This window comes from Lissotriton helveticus, chromosome 2_1 (assembly GCF_964261635.1).
Source record: "Lissotriton helveticus chromosome 2_1, aLisHel1.1, whole genome shotgun sequence".
Lineage (NCBI taxonomy): Eukaryota > Metazoa > Chordata > Amphibia > Caudata > Salamandridae > Lissotriton > Lissotriton helveticus.
This window is the reverse complement of record NC_136059.1, coordinates 1,567,008,289-1,567,019,012: the sequence shown is the minus strand read 5'-3', so window position 1 is coordinate 1,567,019,012 and position 10,724 is coordinate 1,567,008,289.

Genomic DNA, 10,724 nt, shown 5'->3' with positions numbered 1-10,724 from the left:
ATGTATTCCTATCAATTGCTTAAACATGGGAATGAATGATCATGTATTTTATTCGATTTTGAATTGCATTTTTATCCTGTATACTACATTTTTAACAGATATTTTTAATGTTTTTGTATTTGTATAGCATACTTTTATGATTTTAAATAATCGAATAAAGTGGTTTTTTACTTGACTTGACTTGTCGGTATGCCTTGCAACAGATAAGTCTCATGTCAATAATTACTGTTGCACTCCCCTATCCACTATCGTTTTTTTCGGGGGGGGTATTACTGCAATATGTCCAATATCTTAAAAAATATATTGGCCAACGTCTCTTTACAGTCACATAGAACAGCACAGGATGTCTGAAACCTTAATCTACACAGTGCATCCATACACCAAAAATTGAAAGTTTGCAAAAAATTGCAAAAAATGTGTGGCGAAACGAATGACACCTCACGGGAACACCACCCTCGGGGTAACTGGCAGGTGCTCACCAGACTGGACCCCTTTTCTCACCACTGGTCGTCATTCAGTTTGAAAAAAGAAGAAACAAGAATGTGTCCAAACAAAAACAACCAAGAAGTGAAAAGTGCGCAATAGCAGAAACTATCACTCTGCTCGTGACAGAAAAAGTGTTAAAATCAACAGGCACACCTCTTCGCAACTTTATTCCTAATTATCAGGCGTGATTGGTTGAATTAAAAAGGCTGGTAGCTACCATCGCATACCATTACCTATCACCAACATGTTTCTCTGCCTCAAAAGTTTTGGCAAATTCGTCAGGGCTACACACCTTGTCCCCGGACCACTGTTGGACACTTCGTTCTATGTAGACTGTCAAGTAGAGGGAAGCACAATAATAACAACATTAATTAAAAACACCCAATACGCCATCTTCAAAGACCGTATGTGAGTTGCCATATTTATAATATTTACCCTCTAACAGCCCCCTTCACTCGTACCAGCTGCAGAGGTAAATAACCATATCATAGGGCTCCTAAAGTAAGTTTTTTCTTATTTCAATGTTTGCCCATCCGATTGTAATGATCAATCTGAAAGACACATACAAGACGATACACCATAATTGTCAACCACGCTCGTTTTTTAATTATAGACAAATGTTTGCACACATGCATGCTCATAAAAACCTTAACAAATTCTCCAAATTCTCACATAGTCACTGGTGTTGCTCATTCCCATATTAGCGCTTTAATACAGACACATAGGACTCATGGGGCACTATGGAACTCCTTCAGCGCGTGGAGTTAATAGGTGTCTGTACGTTGCTTTCACCAAACGGCTGTGTGCCAATCGAGTCTATACTCTCAGTGACATTGTCATCATGTCTAATCAGAAGCGGGAACCTATTTTCTTAAACACCTTAATAATGGGAGCCCGCCTACCACTCTCATATAGTCACTAGTATATCACTATTACCATATAAAACACGTGTGTCTCCAACGACCACTGTAACCTCTTTCACTAAAAAGGTGGGTCATAGTCTTTACGCTGCTTACACTATGCATTTGTCAAAAGTATGTGATCGACGATTTTATGCGAAGTACATCGATAACATTCCCCTTTCTCGCAATGGCCCTCTGCTGGCATATCAACAATGCTGGAAAGAGACACCAGAACACGGTGCCTCGTAAGCCTCAAACCAGCCATTAAAGAACTAAAGAGAGGCGTTAGCCTGTGTGCCTCATAGCCCGGCTACCCTACTCCTCACCGTATGTGACCTCGCGGAGCGCGTCGTCTCCTTCTACTCTAAGACGTGCTCTGCCCTTCACAATAAAGTTTCCTAGATGCGTAGACGCTCAGTGACAACAGTCACATGACCAGCGTCAGCATCATCGGCCGCCATCTTGGAATGGTGTGGCAATTGCGTTTTTCGACTGCAAATAGGCTTATTACCAAAGCCCTGCTCGTTTTTTATTCAAAGCGCCTTGCTATGAGCCCCATGGGCATGTATAAAATATTGTCAATTTCTCAGTTTGCCAAGGAAAAGATGACATAATGCAAATATTAAATTATGTGGTCATTATAACTCCGCAGTGTGTAAAAACAGGGGCACCTAGCATTTAGCAGGACAGACCACCAGAGCCCTGGCGGACACCAAAGAGCAAAAGGCTGATTTCTAAGAGCCTACAGCTTGATCCTGTTCCACTCTATAATTTAATTGAGCCCAAGTTGGTCGCTTTTCTTCTTGTATATCCAACGTGCTTCCTTTGAAAGCAGCACGTTCTCAATGTTCTGTGTGGTACCCTTGACTCTTTCTAGAACCGTCCAAGTAAAACAATGCTTTTCACTAAAGCAGTGCTGCACTAATTTGGTCGTGAGCTTGCCTGCTCTTATGGTGCTCAAGTGTTCTTGTACTCTTACCTTTATTTTTCGCGACGTGAGCCCAATGTATTGCAGGCCGCACTGACACAGCAAACGATACACCACATGGGTGGTATTACAATTACTAAAATGATTCAAGAACCATTCTTTGCCTGATGACAACATCGCACTGATGCTTTTCTTGGTTAACGGATAGTTAACCATTGGGAATGGTGGTGGTGCTCAATGCTCTAACCATGGGCTCACGTGTGTGTACGAGTTTATCCTTGAGATTGCTTGCTCTCCTGAATGCAAACCTGGGCGGCGGCATACGAAAATCCTTATTAGAAAGGAGGGACCAGTGTTTGCATATAGACTGTCTAATTTTGGTCGCCATGGGGTCAAATGTCATGACCACCAGAACGCAGTCCTTTCTATTCCTCACATTCTTTTCGAGAAGGGCACTGCGCGGAGTGTTATGGGCTCTCTTTTTAGCATGTCTGACCACTTTGGAGGGATAATTACGATTCTTCAACTTAGTCGTCAAATCCTGTGACTGTTCCAAAAAATCATTGGTAGTGGAGCAATTCCTCCTGTAACGGAGGAACTGTCCCACTGGGAGATTATCCCTAAGTGCTCTGGGGTGGTATGAGTCATACAGAAGCAGGGAATTCCTGTCTGTGAGCTTCTGATGAACACAGGTGTTGATGGCCTGATCCTTGAATTCAATAACCAGGTCCAGATACACTGCCCTACAATGATCATAGGACCAAGTAAATTTCAAACTGGGATCCTGGATATTTAGCCACTGAAGGAAGTCAACACGATCCTCCTCAGTTCCTGGCCAGATGCAGAGCACGTCGTCGATATACCTCTTCCAGAGACGTAAATTACCCTGGAAAGGATTGCTGGCAGGGTAGACGACGTGCTCCTCAAATTGTCCGACATAAATACAGGCCAGGCTGGGGGCCATAGTGGCCCCCATTGATGTACCAGAGATCTGCAGGTATAGCTGATCTTTATAGCTAAAGTAGTTCCTCGTGAGGGCAAGTTCGACACACTGTAACACAAACGATTGTGTTGTGTCATAGAACCATTCTTGGTCCCACAGGGCGCGGGCTGCTGCCACCAGCGTAGCGTCCTGAGGGATCCAGGTGTTTAGCGACTCAATGTCGATCGTTACAAGGAACTCATTACTGGGGTCAAACTGCATGTTTTGCAGGATGTTGAGTACTTCAGTGGTGTCCTTGATAAATGACTTCTGATTAACAACTGATTCTCGTAGAAAGAAGTCAGCGTACTGTGAGAGTGGCTCCAACGCAGACTGAATGCCCGAAACTATAGGGCGGCCCGGCGGAGGGCTGACAGGCTTGTGTATTTTAGGTAGTATATAGAAGGACGGAGTCCTGGGGGTGTCATTCACCAGGAACTCCGCCTCCTTAGCTGAAATTCACTTGTTTTCCCTTGCTTTGCCCACCATCTCACGTATGATCTTGAGTAGTTACTCTGCTGGGTCCCGGTTGAGGGGTTGGTAATTGGCACGCATCCCCAAAAGATGCATGACCTCAGCGTCATAATCTTTCGAATTAAGGACAACGACCGCCCCACCCTTATCAGCTGACTTAATAGTCAAGGAGCGATTGCCCTGGAGCCTCCTGATGGCCTCCCAGTCGTCTTTGGTCATGTTCTTATACCTCAAAGGACTCTGCGTGTTCTCAATTTTTTCTATGTCTTGCAGTACTAATGATTCAAACACTGCTACTTCAGCTCCCACCTCAGTAGCCGGAGGACAGAATGTAGCTGGGTTTCTAAGGTCAGTTCCAAAGGATCTAGTGTCATTTTGCTTGATGGTGGCAACATTTTTTTTCAATTTTATTTTTCTCATGGTCTCGTGGAACTCTATCCTACACTTGAACGAGTCATGTATGGGAGTGGGGACGAAGCCCAACCCCTTGTTAAGGACTCTCTCCTCACTCTTCGTTAGTACGTGTTCAGACAGGTTCACCACGATGCTTTCACCTAGTTCTGCATCCGACCCCGGCTGCGGCTCACTCTGGGGGAGAAAACTTGCCATTGCGGGGGTTGATTGCCTCGTCCTCTGCCCCTTCCTGCCTGGCCGCCCCCTCTGGGGTTGTTCGTCTGACCCTGACCTAAAAAAGACCTCAGGAGTGCTCCTAAATCTTCGTTGTTACGGTCTTGCTGATTAAATCTGACCCGGTTACCTTGCGGGGTGTCTTCTTCTTCCTCACTGGAAGTGCTGTCGAAGGTCCAATGATTCGGGGTGCGTCTAGTGAATTGTCTAGCCCCTCTCCACCTTTGACGTCCTCCTAAATTCTGTTGTTCTGGGGCCGTTTGATAGTATTCGTCTTTCACATAGGGAAACACCCATTCATGTGTATACCTTTCTAAATTACGGGTCAATTCTTTTAATTTTTGGTTAACCATATAATTTTTATAATCAGCTAGGTCTTCTTGGATATTTTGAAGATGCTCTTTGGTATCCACCAAGGCTGTGTCCTGCCTTATACTCTCTTCGAGGTTAAGAATCTCTTTTAGGAATTCCTCGCTTAACCTCTTGGCAGTGCTAATAATTAGCATCAGCCAATCTCTCGTACACTTATTGGCAATGAAGCTCCAGTCAAGCCTAAATTTACTGTCCTCAAGGAATATACGTGGCTCAATCCTCACCAAAAGGCTTGCTGGGGCTGCTCCAGCCGTGTAGTACTCAGTCATTAAAGCTCCATGTAGAGCTATTCTGACCTGTTTCTTTTTAATTTAATACAGCCTGGCAGGACTGTGGAGGTAACTGCCTCTGCCCCCCCAACCCCACTCAGTGGTGCACTGTCTTCCATACATATTTGTTGCATGTCTGTTGGGAACCTAGGTGCTTTTACTGCATCTGGTTTTGCAATGGAGGTCACAGATGAATACTGAGTGGGAGTCATGTTTGTTTGGCCTACTTTGCAGTCATTATTTGTTCTCCTGAAACAAACATCTAAAGTGGGAGTTTGTTTCAGCAAAACAAAAGAAAACAGTGTCATGACGCAGAGAGATGTCTTCTTTGCATCAGAGAATAAACACAACAGGAGAAAACCCGTTGACCCAGGTGAGACGGGTACTAGTTATAACAATAATACAGTGTCTCAACCGGAATATTACGTAAACAGACAAATAGAAGCGTGAGTAAATCACAAAGCACAGGGAACAGAGAACAAGGGAGACCAAGGGATAATTCAAAGTTGTTATTTACATATAGAAGCATACTGGCACAAATAAATTGCACTAACCATAACAACCAAAAGTGTACTGGCAAAGTGTAAGTGAATAAACGGCGCAGTGACACAAGTGATTATAAGACAACGTGAGGCGGCGCAGGGTGAAAAGATAATCTGTGACGGTCAATATACAATATTTACAGTTATACGCAAAGTTTCGTTTTTTTCAAATTAACCAGTAGAATGCCGCAAAATTGCGTTGCAGGGTCGACGGCGTTTCAACCTCTATGACTTGAGGTCATCATCAGGACGATGGTTACAAGAATGTAGTCTGTGCTCTCTCAAGTAGGTAGTTGGGTTCCGCGTCTGGAATCTAAAGATCGCGTCTTGGGAGCAAATCAAATCAAGGGCTGATCAGCGAGGAAAGTACAACATCTGAGGAAATCAACAACGGTGTAGAGAATCAACTTTTAATTCAAATGGTAGCTGGGGAAGAGGTCCGCACCTAGGGATCCAGTCAAAAATCAGTGGGGCTTGGGAGCGCCAGGCAGAGTCAGGCCTCGAATCACGCCAAAAGATGGTCTATTAATTCTTGCGTGCATCCGGGGAAAAAGCAGACAGCCGGTTTGGACCGTCTAGCAAGTCCGACGAGTAAAGCGTCTTCGGCGTTCAGTGTGAACTGAACGCCGAAGACGCTTTACTCGTTGGACTTGTTAGACCCGATCCTTGGATTCCAGACGTGGAACCCTACTACCTACTTGAAAGAGCACAGACTACAGTCTTGTAACCATCGTTCTGATGATGACCTCAAGTCATAGAGGTTGAAACACCGTCGACCCTGCAACGCAATTTTGTGGCATTCTATTGGTCAATTTGCAAATAACGAAACTTTGTATATAACTGTAAATATCGTATATTGACCGCCACAGATTATCTTTTCACCCTGCGCCGCCTCACGTTGTCTTATAATCACTTGTGTCACTGCGCTGTTTATTCACTTACACTTTGCCAGTACACATTTGGTTGTTATGGTTACTGCAATTTATTTGTGCCAGTGTCCTTTGCATCAGAGGCATTGTTTATTTTCCCAGTTCAAGATCTCCATGCCTGTCATGGCGTGCCTGGGCAGGGAAAATTAGTGAGGGTCTCCCTGCCCTACATAGCAGTGGATGTACTGATGGATCAATAGTCAATAGTTCTTGGTGGTGGAGGCAACAGAAGCTCAGTAATTGGAAACCCAGCAGCCCCCTTGACTCCAAAAGAGGTGGGGGAAACACAAGTCTGGCTGAGCTATCACCCACCAAATTCTAAATGCAACCCTAAATCATACACATTCCAAAAATTGTTGGGAAAAAAATCCAGGAAGAGGTCCATCCGGCTGAGTACAATTCCCAGTCTAGAATTAGAGCCTCTAGTGAGGTAAGCATGAATACCATTGGGCAATAACAAACATGTAATTTCGAAAGAAGACGTTAAGTAATCGTGTGAAATACGAGGTCCCCTAAGGTGAGACACTGACACATCTTGCAGAGAACGCATTTCTTAAGCCTCCTATTGAAACACCCTCTGAGATTTGTGCATACCTGCGAAAGTGGCGCTTACAAGACATTAAAGTCCCAGCAAATACAAACAACATTCTAGGAGGGTGTTTTCACCTTTAAATACCATTGCAGATCAGCAGCTGTGCGATGTGTAACAAATTGTTGGCAGTAACTTTTCAGGCTACTAGACATTGAATCATGCCTGACCAGACAGAGCTCTACGTTGAGTAAGTCATTATCTGAGGTTTTGGCCTGATGCTTGTTGGGCAGGCTCCACATATTAAAGAATAAAACAATTCAAACAAAAAGAGGTGTTGGCGCATAGAACTCAGCTGAAGAGCAGCAGGACGTAATTTTGTGTTGCAGCTCTTTATCACAGTACTAATGAATCTGCGTTCCAAACCAGGGTTGGACAGGCATGAAAACATTCTGCAAACCCGGGCAGGTTTGAACTTGTAAACACACACTGTAAAGGTGTTGTTAGACCTGGAATCTTTGGGTGTGTTTCCCCTGTCTTCTTGCTTTCTGACCACCTGTAGGAAAATTCCCCTTTTTGAATGGTTACCCTAGAACTTTTTGGCAAAAAGGTGGTACACCTCTCACCTCTGCCCTCCCCCCTTTTTTGCCAGATACCTGATGCTAATTTGACCGAGTGTGTGCTGGGATCCCACTAACCAGGCCCCAGCACCTGGGTTCTTTCCCAAAAATGTACCTTTGTTTCCACAATTTGCACACCTCTGGCCACCCATAAGTCCCTTGTAAAGGTACCCCCGTTACCCAGGACCTTGTGACCAGAGAGGGCCTCTGAGGGCTGCAGCATGTGTTATGCCACCCTCAGGGAACCCTCTCCTTAACCCCCAAACCCTCCCATCGCAGGATGCGTGTTTTAGTGCAAGACCAAACTGGAGTCAACATGGCACACATCCCTGTGTGTCGTGCCCACCAACACTGCTAATGGCATGGGTAAGTCACCCCTCTAGTTTCCCCACAGGCCTAAGGCAGGGTGCACCATCCACAGGTGAGGGCATACCTGCAAAAGCAATATGCCCCTACAGTGTCTGTGCCATCCACAGACATTGTAAGTGCAGTGAAGCCATATTTAGTACATAGGCTGAGAGTTTGTCATTACGAACTCCACGGCTCCATGATGGCTTTACTGAAATTTGGGAAGTTTGGTAAAAAACTTCTCAGCATAATAAATCCACACTGATACCAGTGTTTGATTTATTCTAATATGCACGCAGAGGGCATCTTATAGATGCCCCCTGAAAAACAACCAACTTCCAGTGTATTGGCTAACTGGTCCTCTCCAGCCAGCTACCACCAGACAGGTTTCTGACCTCTTGGGGTGAAAGCCTTTTTGCTCTCGGAAGTCGGAAACAAAGCCTGCTCTGGGTGGAGGTGCTTTACACCTCCCCTGGCAGGAACAGCAACACTTGGGATTCATATACCTCCCAAAGGTTTGATGGCATGCTGGTGTTGCAAAGTCATCAGGATCCCTGGGCACCCCCAAACCTTCTGCTGACTGGGACTGGTGGTAGCTGACTCTCAATGACCCTGGGCTGTGCCTAACTAGGCCCACGACCAGTGCTATGCTGAAAGAGACAGTTGGAATATAGTGAAAATACCTGCATACACTAGGGTACACTAAGGGTTAGAGTAGAGACCCCCGTGATTAACATGACCTCCCCTATAAGGCCCTAGTGCATAATAGGGCTGGTAATTGAAACTACCTTTAAGTCCCTAGTATAGAATAGGGCAGGGCAGTTTAGAGGCCAGCAGCCTTTTCTGCACTTGCATATGTGCACTGCTGGACGTTAGGTCAGTTTAAAAGCATCCCTATATTGCAGGACTGCTTTTAAAATGTAAATAGTGCCCAAACTTGATTTTGTTGTTTTGGGCTCTTAAAAAGTTATAAACTACAATGTTTGGGCATGGTAGGTACCCACAGGGTCTCCCCTAGGTGACCCAGGGCTGGGGGGAGGTACTTATATGGAGATCCTTATAAAAAGGTTTTTATGTGCCCTGTGGTTAGTGAAATTGCGCATTTCTCTCCCCATATTGTAGTAAAGTGCTTCCCAAAATAGATGTTTGTGCTAGGAGCACTGTGAAATGAGGATATGCAATATTTCGATATATTCAGAGCCCCTACTATCTTTCCTAGGTGTTCCAGGGGTGGGTGGTCCTGTAGGTATAAGCAGGGTCCTTATAAAAGCTGTTTTATTGACACTGGTTTTGTAGAAATTGCCCAGTTAATTTTTCCATTGCAGATCCCCAGCCAATAGATTAACATTGGAAGAGGTTATTAGTTAATAACTTGGGAAAGAAAAGCCATAAAACTAGGATTAAAGTACTCAGTAGAATGGTAATGATAAATTCAACAATATGGTATTGTTGAATTTATTCCAAAATGTACAGACAAGAAGTTATGAGATGTTCTTGTCTGTATGCCAAAATCCAGCCATCTAGTGTTCTGCTTTGATTGGTCAGAGATAAGTGGATTAGCCTGGCTGCTCTGCAGAGGTGATAAATCACTCCTGGGGTTAGAAAGCCTTTCTGGGAGGAGAGGTAGCTGGGCATAGGAATGCCAGTGCCAGGGGGAGGGATAGTAAATAATGCTCTTCAAGGGAAGGAGGCGACAAGCTAGAGAAACCAGTTTTAATTTACAACTCTCACCCCTGCCCCCCTGCCAGATGGGGGGATTCTGGAGGAATTTCCAGATGTAAGGGGAGTAGGCCTATGCAAATGAAGCCATCCTGCAGGCTGGTTTAGTTAGTTCTGCTCCCTCAGCTTAAAATTCTGACATATTGAATTTTGGAGAAATAGTGCTATCTGGGATATCATTGCGCCACACTTTGGAGGAAGTGGTCTAGCTCTGGGGTGCTGGCCTGCACCTCATTGGACAGGAGTGCCCTCCTGCTTGACCCCAGAGAACACCAGATTTTAGATAGCTCTCCTGAGGCGGAAGCCGGGAGTCACATTGGGATATATTTTAAAAATTGCCTATTTGCACTATTGTTGATTTTAAAACTTTGTGTGCGTACTTGCTGTTGTTTGATTGCTGCTCCTGGGCTTGGGGTTACCTTGCACAGCAGTCCCAGCGCTGTTGCAGAGAGGGTCACTACAGCGACGCCATCGCCCTCGAGACGATAGGCCACGCCCCCCACAACAAGCCACGCCCCTTCTCGGCACTACAAAGCGTCGCGCTGAACCACGAGCCGGCGTTTTAGATAGCTCTCCTGAGGCTTGGGGTTACCTTGCACAGCGGTCCCAGCGCTGTTGCAGGGAGGGTCACTACAGCGACGCCATCGCCCTCGAGACGATAGGCCACGCCCCCCACAACAAGCCACGCCCCTTCTTCTGCCTCTGCCAATAAGAATGTTCATTACTCGGAAGCGCAGCGGGCGCGCCGGCAGCGCGCCGAAGGCGCGCCAAAGGCTAGCCCGTCTGCCCCCGTCCACGACCAGGCCGTGACGAGCGCGGGCCACTCTGCCCAATTTTTCCTAAACCATGGGGCTTCCCCTCCACTATACTCTCGGGAGACTCTGCTCAACCTGAGTGAGTATGCGTGTGAAGGACACTTTTCTTTTGCCGATACTGCCTTCCCTCTGAATGATTTTGCGATCAGGGGTCTGCTATCGGGCGGACTTCTTAATGTAAG